The sequence below is a fragment of the Leucopleurus acutus genome (genome assembly GCF_964270905.1).
Source record: "Leucopleurus acutus genome assembly, chromosome: 3".
NCBI lineage: Eukaryota > Metazoa > Chordata > Mammalia > Artiodactyla > Delphinidae > Leucopleurus > Leucopleurus acutus.
The window spans coordinates 3,240,744-3,252,993 of NC_139145.1; positions in this window are offsets into that span (position 1 = coordinate 3,240,744).

Genomic DNA, 12,250 nt, shown 5'->3' on the forward strand with positions numbered 1-12,250 from the left:
ACGTCTTTAGGTTTTTCAACAGGTATTGACTGTTCTCTCAACCACGACCCAAGAGGGAGTGGATGAGGGGCCTTCCCTGACTGCTGTGGGTGAATTAGGGGCTGTAGCTGGGCCAGGGGCCCAGGGGCCTCACAGCTCGAGGTGTTAAAACAGTTTCTGCCGTGGACCCGGGTTCGATCCCTGGTCGGGGAACTAAGATCCCACAAGCCGCGTGGCGCAGTCGAAACAAAACGAAACAAACAAAAACACAGTTTGCACATGGGCCTTGGGAATCCTAGCTGATATTCCTGGAGGAACTTCTGGGAAAGGGAGCTGCGGGGTAAGTGTTCCACTTTTGAAAAAGGCAGGGACATAGGCAGGTTCTAAAACCCGGGGTGGGGAGGTGGGAGGAATTGAGAGATTGAGATTGACATATATACACTATTGATACTATGTATAAAATAGATAACTAATGAGAACCTACTGTATAGCACAGGGAACTCTACTCAGAGCTCTGTGGTGAACTAAATGGGAAGGAAATCCAAAAAAGAGGGGATATATGTATACGTATACCTGATTCATTTTGCCATACAGCAGAAACTAATACAATATTGTAAAGAGCTATACTCCAATAAAAATTTTTTTTAAAAGCTGCCTATAATTTGCATAATGTAGTTTATGAAATAGAGTCACTGCAACCACCTTGAAAAAATTAATAAATCAAATAAAACCCAGGAGGGGATCACTGAGCTTGATGTTGACGCCATGACGATTTTAGAACATTCTGTTCAGTGTTTGGTCTGCCTGGAAGCCCACTTAGCCAGCCCTTAGTGCCTCCCATGGACGAAGTCCCTGGTCTCCAGCTTACATTTTAGTGGCAAATACTGACAATAAGCAAAGAGACAGATAAGATCATTTCAGACAATTAGCGGCGAGTAACTGAATAGACAGTGATGGGGGCCTGGGGGCTGTTTTTTTAAAATGAACACATGTCAAAAGATTTTATTTCGTTCATTAATTAATGAGGGAACCAGCAAGATGCTACAACGGGTTCAAAGGAAAATCCGAAGAACATTCCTATAGAGACAGGTGAGCAATGCTGGAATGAATTACAGACAGAAGAAAACAGGACTGTGTATGATTCATTTGTATTTGTCTGGACAAGAATCATTGCCAGCGAGTTCCCTGGAGGTCCACTGGTTAGAACTCAGCGCTTTCACTGCCATGGTCCCAGGTTCAATACCTGGTCGGGGAGCTAAGATCCCACAAGCAGCGCCGCGTGGCCTAAATAAGTAAACAAATAAACAAAAGAAAACAAAAAAAGGATCATTGCCATAAGTATCAGTTTTCTACACGTACACAGTTGTAGAATAGCCCAAAGATGGCAAAAGGTGAGAGACCTCATAGAATCAGACCATGGCTAGGTTTGTCTAGGGGCTAGTTCTGTTACTGAAATGATCATCAGGGAGAATTCTTCAAAGGAAGTGATACTGAGCAGAGATCTGAATGAGGATATGGGAGCAGGTTCCCAGGCCTGAGGGTAAAGGGTACAAGGTGGGACCGCCCCTCATGATGGAGGATCAGCCCGGAGGCCAGTATGGCTGGAGCAGCAGAGTCAGAGGGCAGTAAACGGGCACCTGCAGGCCAGGCAAGTGCTTTGGACTGAAGTGTCATGGATTCAGTCATAAAAAGGAGTGAAGCGCTGACACTCGCTACAACATGCAGGCGTCTTGAGAACACGATGCTCAGTGAGAGAAGCCAGACACAGAAGGACTCATAGTGTGTGATTCCATTGATGGGAAACGTCCAGAACAGGCAGATCCACAGACACAGAGAGTGGGTTTGTGGTTGCCAGGGCCTAGGGGAGGGGGAGGGGAGTGACTGCTAAGGGGGATGGGGTAGTTTTTGGGGGTGATGGAAATGTTCAAAAATTAGATAGTAGTGACGGTTGCACAGTTCTGTGAAAACCACTGAATTGTCCACATTAAAGAGTGAATATTCTGGTAGTGAATAACATCTCAATTTTTAAAAAGCAAAGAAACACCCATGTTTAATAACAGCCGTATTCACAATAGCTAAAATATGGAAACAACCCAAATGTACATTGACCGATGAATGAAAAAGCAAAATGTAGTCCATCCACACAATGAAATATTACTCAGTCTTAAAAAGGAAAGGGATTCTGACACCTGCTACTACATGGATGAAACTTGAGGACATGATCCTCAGTGAAATTAGCCAGACACAAAAGACAAATACTGTCTGATCCCACTCACAGGAGGTCCCTAGAGGAGTCACATCCACAGAGACAAGAAGTAGATGGTGGGGGCCAGGGGTTGGGGGAGGGGGTGGGGAGTCAGTGTTTCATGGGGACAGAGTTTCAGTTTGGGAAGATGGGAAAGCTCTGGAGATGGATAGTGGTAATTTTTGCACAACAATGTGAGTATACTTAAACGTCACTGAATTGTACATTTAAAAATGGTTAAATTGGTAAATTTTATGTCATATATATGTTGCCAAAAAATTTTGTTTTAAGTTCAAAAGGAAAGTCGGCCTGGAACAGGATGTGAGGGTGGCCAGGCGCCATCTCATTCCAAAGTCTGGGAACTCCTGCAGTGCCTAATGGATTCGCACATCCCATTAGTATGAAGCGTGGTCATTTGTGAGTAAAATTAAATGTTTTTCCTTTCCAAAAAATTAAAATTAAAAAATTGAAAGGTACCCCCCAAAAAGTATTGATGGAAAGACATCAGTAAGAATAGAATTACCATATGACTCAGCAATCCCACTCCTGGGCATATACCCAAAGAAAACCATAATTCAAAAAGACACATGTACCCCAATGTTCACTGCAGCTCTATTTACAATAGCCAGGTCACGGAAGCAACCTAAATGTCCATCAACAGATGAATGGATAAAGAAGATGTGGTACATATATACAATGGAGTATTACTCAGCCATAAAAAGGAACGAAATTGGTCATTTGTAGAGATGTGGATGGATCTAGACACTGTCATACAGAGTGAAGTAAATCAGAAAGAGAAAAACAAATACTGTATATTAACGCATATACGTGGAACCTAGAAAAATGGTACAGATGAACCAGGTTGCAGGGCAGAAACAGAGACACAGACGTAGAGAACAAAGGTATGGACACCAAGGGGGGAAAGTGGCGGGGGAGTGGTGGTGATGGGATGAATTGGGAGATTGGGATTGACATATATACACTAATACGTATAAAATGGATAATTAATAAGAAACTGCTGTATAAAAAAATAAATAAAATAAAATTCAAAAAAAAGAAAGACATCGGCCTGGGTTCGAGCAGACATGTGCCCTGCTTTATGTTTTGTTAATCTTTCCGATAACTGTGTAAGAGCCCTGAGCAGGGCAAGACCAGTTGGGATGCTGGTGTGGGCAGCCCGGTCAGCATAGATGGAGACAATAGTGGGGGAATGTGGACAGGGTCCTTTTTTCTTTGGCCGCGCAGCACTCGGGATCTTAGCTCCCCAACCAGGGATCGAACCTGCTACGGAAGCACTCAGTCCCAACCACTGGACCGCCAGGGAAGTCCCTCCTTACACTTATTTTTATTTATTTTTTAAAGTCTTTATTGAATTTGTTACAATATTGCTTCTGTCTTATGTTTTGGTTTTTTGGTCCCTGAGGCATGTGGGAGCTTAGTTCCCCGACCAGGGATCGAACCCACACCCCCTGCATTGGAAGGCGAAGTCTTAACCACTGGACCGCCAGGGAAGTCCCTCCCTACACTTATTTTTAAAACGCTCATGATCTGCTTTGCCATCTTCAAAACCTGCAGCTTGACATCCTCCCATTTCTCTCTAACTCTGACCCTCCTAACTCCCTCTTATAAGGACCCTATGAAATATGTATATAAATTAGTTTCCTAGGGCCTCTGTAACAAAGTACCACAAACTGGGTGCCTGGGGACAGCAGAAATGTATTCCCTTTCAGTTCGGAAAGCCGGAAGTCCAAAGTCAAAGTATTGGCAGGGCCATTCTCCTTCCAAAGGCTCTGGGGAAGGGTCTGTCCCAGGCCTTTCGCCTGGCTTCCTTCCAGTAGCTTCAGGCCTCCCTTGGCTTGCAGGTGGCCAGCTTCCCCAGGTCCCTTTAGGTCATCTTCCCTCTGTGCTCATCTGTCTCTGCGTCCAAATGCCCCCTTCTTATAAGGACAGCAGTCACATTGGATTAGGGGCCCACTCTGCTCCAGCATGAACTCATTTTAACTGATTACATCTTCAACAAGCCTATTCACAAATAAAGTCACCTTCTAAGGTACTGGAGGTTAGTACTTCAACAAGTCATACATACATATGTGTATATGTTTATCTATCTATCTATCTATCTATCTAATCTTTTTCACCAGTGACTTTGAATAAAGATGCCAAGATGCTGAAGGCTAGCTTATCAGTTCTGGGAGAATGGAGATAAATTTGGATTCAAGGCATATCACAGCAAACACACAAAGAAACACTAACCTTCCTGGGAGAGCTGTAAAGTTCTATGCACACTCTCAAAAGCCAACTGAGGGGACTTCCCTGGCGGTCCAATAGTTAAGACCCTGTGCTTCCACTGCAGGGGGCAAGGTTTGGATCCCTAGTCAGGGCAACAAACATCCCGAAAGCCACGCGCTGTGGCCAAAAAGAAAAAAAAAAAGCAAGCCATTGAGTAAAAGGGGACAGAGTTTCAGTTTGGGAAGATGAGACAGTCCTGGAGATGAATAGTGGGGATGGTTGCCCAACAATGTGAATGTGCTTAATGCCACTGAGCTGCACACTTAGAAAGGGTTAAAATGCTCAATGTGATGTATGTATATTTTACTATAATTATTATTTTTTTAAGGTGGGGAGTCAGTTGATTCAGTGCAGTATGGGCTCCTGGATGGGATCCTGAAACAGAAAAAGGGCATTTGTGGAAAAACTGGTGAAATGTAAAGACAGTGTGGAGTTTTGTTCGTGGTGATTTACGGGTGTTCGTTCCTTAGTTGTGACAAAGATACTGTGGTGATATATGACAGCATTAGGGGAAGATGGGTGAAGGGGTATATGGGAAGCCTTTCTGGAATCTTTGCAAGTTTTCTGTAAATCTAAAATATTTCTGAAATAAAACATTTATTTAACAACAAAAAAGAAGCAAAAATTGAGTCTACATGGGTGTATATATTTGTCAGATTCATCCAACTCTATACGTAATATCTGTACATTTTATTGTATATAGCCTATACCTTAATTTTATAAAAACACACAGAAATTAAAACACCCGAAAAAAAGTTGCTTGACCAAAAATGCCTAAAAATATGCACAGCCTTTGGCCCAGAGATTCTGTATCTAGAAATTTATCCAAAGGAAATATTTTGAGACGGTCAAGCTATAGTAACTAGAAAAGTGGGTTACAAACCAGTACATTTAAAAGGTCCCATTATTCTGGGGTAGGGACTTCCCTGGCGGTCCAGTGGTTAGGACTCTGCACTTCCACTGTGGTTTTGATCCCTGTCTGGGGAACTAAGATCCCACATGCTGTGCTACATGGCCCCCCCAAAATTTTTTAAATAAATGAAAATAAAAGGTCCCATTATTCTTAAAAATATACACATGTATACGCTTTATACACACACTGAGGTATCAACAGTGCTTATCTCTAGGTGGTGGGATAAGGGTGACTTTATTGCTTCTCTGAATATTTGCATTTTTCTTCAGTTAATATATATTTCTTTTCTAAAATAAAAAAAAAAAAATTTTAAAGAGGTAATTGCACCAGATAGAACATCCTGTGAGGGTTTTGTATGAGTTTCCTTGGGCGACTGTAACAGATTACCCTAAATGTAGTGACTGAAAACAACACAGATTAATTTTCTTACATTTCTAGAGGTCAGAAGTCCAAAATGGGTCTTGGGCTGATCCTTCCGGAGGCTCCAGGGCAGCATCGGTTTCTGCCTTTTCTAGCTTCCAGTGGCGCCGCATGCCTGGCTCGTGGCCCCGTCCTCCATCCTCACAGCCAACAGTGCAGCATCTCCCGTCTCTCTCTGTCTCTGACCCTCCCATCACAGGGTCTTATAAGGACCCTGTGATGATGCTGGGCCCCTAGAGAATCCAGGATAATCTCCTTTGTCAAGAGCCTCAACTTAATACCATCTGCAGAGTCCCTCTGACCACGTAAGGGACACAGACGTCTCTGGGAGACCATTATTCTGCCCATCACAGGTTTGTATGGACAAACCAGGCAATTAATAGTGCAGCTGAGATTCTGAAAAAGCTAATGTGATTTCAGGCCACATTAATAGAGGTCTAGCACTCAGCTCGAGGGAGATGGTGTTCTTACCAAACCATTCTGGGGATGAGACCAGCATGCTGAAAGGAGACAAGGAGCCATGTCCCACGAGGAAAAGACGGACAGACAGACTGGTAGCTGAGCCTGGCTCCCAGGAGTTCTCTGTAGGGCTTACGGGTGGAAGGCGGAAATGATTCTGGGGTGTTCCCGAGGGAAGGAGGGATGTCAGACCTGGTCCCAGTCCTATCTGAGTCTCCTCTTACTGCCTGGCACCCAGCACTGGGCTCAGTAATGGGTGGTCCACTCTACTCTTGGGGGGTGGACCAGCCCAATATCAGGAGAAACTCCTGGAAGCCTTGTCGGGGGCAGGGGAGTCTTTCCACCAGACTCATTCGGTCGAAATGCTGACAGGGCTGCCGAGGCCTAAGTCAGAGAATCCAGAGCAAAGTTCAATTCCTAAAACCATGCAGGTGTTTGCACATCTGTATTCATAAGAGCATTATTCACAGAAGCCAAATCGACAGATGATGGATAAACAAGTTGCGATCCATCCACACAGTGGAATATTATTCATCTTTAAAAAGGAAGGAGATTCTGACACCTGCTACAACATGGATGGACCTTGGGGACATGATGCTCAGTGAGAGAAGCCAGACACAGAAGGACAAATACTGTCAGATTCCACTCACGGGAGGCCCCTAGAGGACTCAAATCCATAGAGACAGAAAGTAGATGGTGGGGGCCAGGGCCTGGGGGAGGGGCTGGGGAGTCAGTGTTTAATGCGGACCGAGTTTCAGTTTGGGAAGGTGAGAAAGTTCTGGAGATGTTTGCACAACAATGTGAATGTACTTAAAACCGCTGAGCTATGCACTTAAAAATGATCAAGATGGTAACTTTTGTGTATGTTTTACTACAATAAAAAAAATCAGGGTCTGTTTTTAAAAACAGGACTAAAAAAAAAAACCCAAAAGAAACTATTTTGGGGTCCAACTTAACAGAGCGCAGCCTTTTTATTTTCACAAGTGACGACATTGGAAAGAAAAGAACGTGAGAGCCACCAGCCACAAGTACAGAGTCAAATGGCTCCCAGCTCGGTTTCTGGACGCTTCAAGCCCTGCCGTGACCACTCACAGGCACATTGCTGGTTTGGTGGGCAGGGACTTTGTCTGCCCTGGGTGCCCCATAAACCCGGAACTGGTGCCCGGGTGCAGGGAAAGCCAGGTGAGGCGCCGGAAGCCCCTGGCTCCCCAGTGGGTGGATACCTCCTCCCATCCAGGCTCCTCCCAGGTCCCCAGAGCCCCACCCAGACGAGCTAACATTTAACCAGTACACCCCGGGGTGGCCAAACCAGGTGTGCAAGTATCGAAATACTTCAGCAGCTTCACGGAGGGCCCCCAGCATCACAGAGAAACATTTTCTAAGCAGCAGAGGGTGGGGCAATAATGGCTGGTCCATGGGTACCTGGGGGGCTAGGGAGCCTCACTTAAGGGGTGGCTTAGACTGCTCCAGAGGTGGAAAAGGCAGGACCGATCTGGTGCTGCTGTTTCTCCCTCCTTCCATCCACCCCCAGGATTCCCGTCTGTGCAATGGGCCCCGCCAGTCTGTGCAATGGGTCCTGCCAGCCGGAAGCTCCCAGTTTCCTGAGCGCCACTTTCCTGGATGCCCCTTCACATTCAGGCTGGATGACAGCTCCCAGGGGCCTCTCAGAACCTCGAAGGAGTGCTCCAAAGCCGGGGGGGGCTAGCCTGTCTGCCTTCGGGGTCCAGCCCAGGGTTCTGTCTCTGTCACTCTTTCCGCAGCCGGGTCCCCCCCCCCCACCGCCCCCGGACAGGAGTTGGCTTAGGGCAGGGGATCACATTGGGGGTGGAATGGGTGTGATTCCCCTACCCCCTGGGGATAACTATGGCTGTCATATTGGGGGAGCTCCAGACATGGAGCTGGTGGAGGCCAGGGATGCCACTCAACACCCCACAGTGCCCAGGACAGCCCCACCCCAGGGAATGGCCGCTCCCAAATGTCCACAGTGCCCAGGAGGAGAAACTGTGGCCTGGATCTAACGCGCCTGCCTGCTTTTTCCTCTCCGGGCTCTGCGGAGAAGGAAAACCACTGCGCGGTGGCCTCTGCTTGACTGGTGGCCAGGTCCCAGCCCTTGAGCCATCCCGCTGCCCTTCCCCCGTCCCCCGGCAAAGCCTCCTCTCCACCCACACCCCTACACTGCCCCAGGCAGCCTGTCTCCACGCTGGGGGGTCCTTGGCTTTTTATGTGTGCGAGGGGCCTGAGGCCGGTCCCTCAGTAGAGACGGTCTCCGTGGGTCAGCTTCATCTGAGGGACCCCGGGTGAACCAGGCTAGTCCCGTCCTCCCCCACCCCAGCCCCTGCCCACTCAGGGCCTTCTACAAGATGGTACCCCTGGGGGAGCCTGCAGAGCGGAGGGGACCGCAGCCAGGGAAGGAGCAGAAGAGGAGAACGTGGCAGCCTTTCGGGTCGGCCAGACCTCCCCCTCAGATCTTTCCTTTTTTAAAATCACCACAATTGAAGGAGGGACTCCTCCCTCCATCCTGCCGCCTGCCACGTGGGCCAGCCAGGGGAGTCACCCGCTGGCCCTCTCGCTCCCTCGGCTGGTTTGGCTGCGAGGCACTAGCTTCAGTTTCACTTTGGTGTCACCGGTTTCACTTTCCGGGAGAGAAAGAAGAGAGACAGAGAGAGACAGGGAAGAGAAGAGGGACAGAGAGGGAGGGCAGCTGTGTCAGGTGCAAGGTCAGCCACCGCCCTGTCCAGCGGGGCCACCGTCTGCCCGCCGCTCCCTCTCCTGACCTTCCTCTGGCCTGTGGATTCTCAGAGTCAAGGTCAAGGGGTCAAAGGGCAAGTTCTCTCTGCATGACCTTGGGCAAGGCAAGCCACCTTCTTATCCTGGGCTCCTTCCCCACACCGCCCGACCTCCTGTAAAAGTGGGGCAGGGGATCAGGTCCACCCCATGGGGTGCTGGGAAGATCAAAGCTCTGCTGACCGCTGACTTGGGCCGCAACATCCCCTTTGGGAGGGGGCGGAGCTAGGTCCAAGGCAGAACAGGATGTCGGCTGCCTTTACCCAGCAGGGACCCTTGGCCCAGAAACCACCAGAAAGGAGGATCCATGTGGCCTGAGTCGGGGCTGGGTGGGGAGCGGGGGTGGGGGGATAGTGTCCCCTGAGGCCACCTGCTGTGGCTTGAGGCTCATGGTCTGGCAGATGGGGCTTCAGGCCCAGGTGCCCCACTTGCTTACTGGCAGGCCTGCCTGTCTCCAGGCAATGGCGTGGCCTTGTCCCCCTCACCCCTGCTGTTCTTCCTGCAGGGTGTGGGTCCACAGCCTGGGGCACGGATTCACTGTCTTCTGGGCCTGGTTGAGAGCCACTTGATGTCAGGAGATGGGCCCATTCTCCAGGACTCCCCAGACTGGACGGGAAGCGGGGAGGGGGGAGAGTCACCTGGGGATGTCAAGAACGTAGCTCAGGGAATTCCCTGGTGGTCCAGTGGTCAGGACGTGGGCTTTCACTGCTGTGGGCTTTCACTCCCGTGGGCCGGGGGTTCGATCCCTTGTCGGGGAACACAAGCTGCGTGGCGTGGACAAAAACCAAAAAACCCTCACAGCTCAGGGAGACAGGAAGTGTGGGAGCCAATGGGAGAGGGCAGTTCGTTTCTTATTTATTTATTTTTAATTTTTTTTAAATTTTATTTATTTTTTATACAGCAGGTTCTTATTAGTTATCTAGTATATCTATATTACATTTTAGCGTATACATGTCAATCCCAATCTCCCAATTCATCCCACCATCCCCCCACCCTGCCACTTTCCCCCCTTCGTGTCCATATGTTTGTTCTCTACATCTATCGTTTTTTAGTATAACAGCTTCATTGAGATATAATTCAAATACCATACAGTTCACACACTTAAAGTGTGCGATTCACTGGTTTTCAGGACATTCACAGTGTTGTGCAACCATCACCACTATCTTATCTTAGAACATTCTCATCCCCCCAAAAGGAAACCCCGTCCCCATTCGCATCACCCCCATCCCCTCCCCCAGCCCCTGACAACCAGGAACCACTCCCTGTGTCTGTGGATCGGCCTGTTCTGGACGTTGCCCATCAATGGAATCACACCCTGTGTGTCCTTCTGTGTCTGGCTTCTCTCACTGAGCATCGTGTTCTCGGGGTCCATCCACGGTGTGGCGAGTGTCGGGGCTTCACCCCTTTTCACGGCTGAGTGAAGCTCCCGTGTGTGGATGTGCCTTATTCCACTTATGCATTCCTCAGCCGATGGACGTTTGGGGTGTCTCCAGTTTGGGCTGCTGTGAATGAGGGCAGGTGTTAACCGAAGTAGGTGTTGGTTGGTGCATGTCCACGCACCATAAGTGATGTCTGGGGACCCCACGTTTTCTGGGGGGTAAGAAGCACACCCTAAAAGGCACAGAGAGAAGGAGCACCCCCAGGGGCGGCCCGGCACCCAGTCTCCCTGGATCTTTGCCGGATGCTGAGGAAACACCTTCCCCATCCCACCCCCGCCCAGGTTGGCTCCAATTGTGAACCCAGAACTTCAAAAGGGAGAGTTTGAGAAGCTCCCAGAACCTCAGGGGCCAGCACGGAGCAGCAGGGCAGGCAGGCTGGGAGCAAGGCCCCGGAAGATGGCCCCTCCCTTTTAATGAGGAGTAGAGCCGGGCTGGGGGTGGGCCGGCCGAGGCGGGGGAGGGGAGAGCAGAGGAGAGGCAGGAAGAGGAGGAAGGCAGGGGCGGGGCTTCCTCAGAGGGCAGGTAGGCAGGCGGCTTCTTCGCACCTGTGCCGGGCTTTGCGCCGCCCCTTTGGCGGGGAGCCCCTGGGCAGGCGAGGAGGAGGGGGAGAGGGAGTCACACAGGATTCCGTTTCTGTCACTCCGGAGCCACTTCCTGCTCTTTAATGTGGGGTGAAAGCAGGAGACAGCGTACCTCCGGCTTCACGCATCCCGGGGAGACCCCACCCCTCTGCGTAGAAGCTGATCCCACTCGCCCCGCCCCCTCCTCCAGCCCAAGTCCAGGTGTGGGGAGACCCGGTCCAGCAGCTCCTCACGTGCTCACTGGGCACCTGTACAACGTCTTTGGGGAAATACCCACCTTTTTAATTGGGGCGACTCTTTTGGTTGTTAAGTTTTGAGGATTTTTTCTTTTTCTTTGTTGTAAGGATTCTTTATTTCCCCTGAGTACTAGGCCCGTCTCCCTTACAGGATTTGCAAATACTTTTTTCCCACTCTGTGGGCTTTCTCTTCACTCTCCTGAGGGCGTCCTTTGATGCACCCAAGTTTTCAATTTTGAGCAAAGTCCAAGTTCATCTATATTTTCTTTTGCTGCTTGTGCCTGTGTGTCATGGTGAAGAATCCACTGCCAAGTTCAAGGCCACGAAGATGGGTGATGGGAAAGTCAAAGGAGCAATTTTGATGAGGGTTTTACATGGGTGGGGGTCTGGCGGCCCTCGGCAGGGGGAAGGGAAAGACTGCCTGAAGTTTGAGCAGGAGCTGAGGGTGGGGAGGGGGGAATAGAAGAGGAATTCCAGAACAGGGAACAGCAGGTGCAAAGACAGGGAGCCAAGAGTGAGTGAAAGGCTTGCACTGCCTCCCCCTCCCCCCTCCTCTTCCCCCTCCCCTCCCCTCCCCTCCCCCTCCTCTTCCCCTCCCCCTCCTCTTCCCCCTCCCCCTCCCCTTCCTCTTCTCTCTCTCCTCCCCACTCCTCCTCCCTGACACTCTGACCCCTGGGAGGCCCCTACCGCTGTACACTGGGTCCTCCCAGAGACATCAGGGGTTGGGGGGTGATGTGTCTGTGCTTAGAAACCTCACTGGTCCCCACCTCAAAATCCAAGGCTGTTATAGAAGAAAGGAGATGGGTGGCTCGGCAGGGGAGCTGTGTGTGAACTTTCAGGTGAGTGTAGTGGGGCGGTCATCCCAGCCACACGGGAGGGCGGAGGGTTATGGGGGCTCGGAGAAG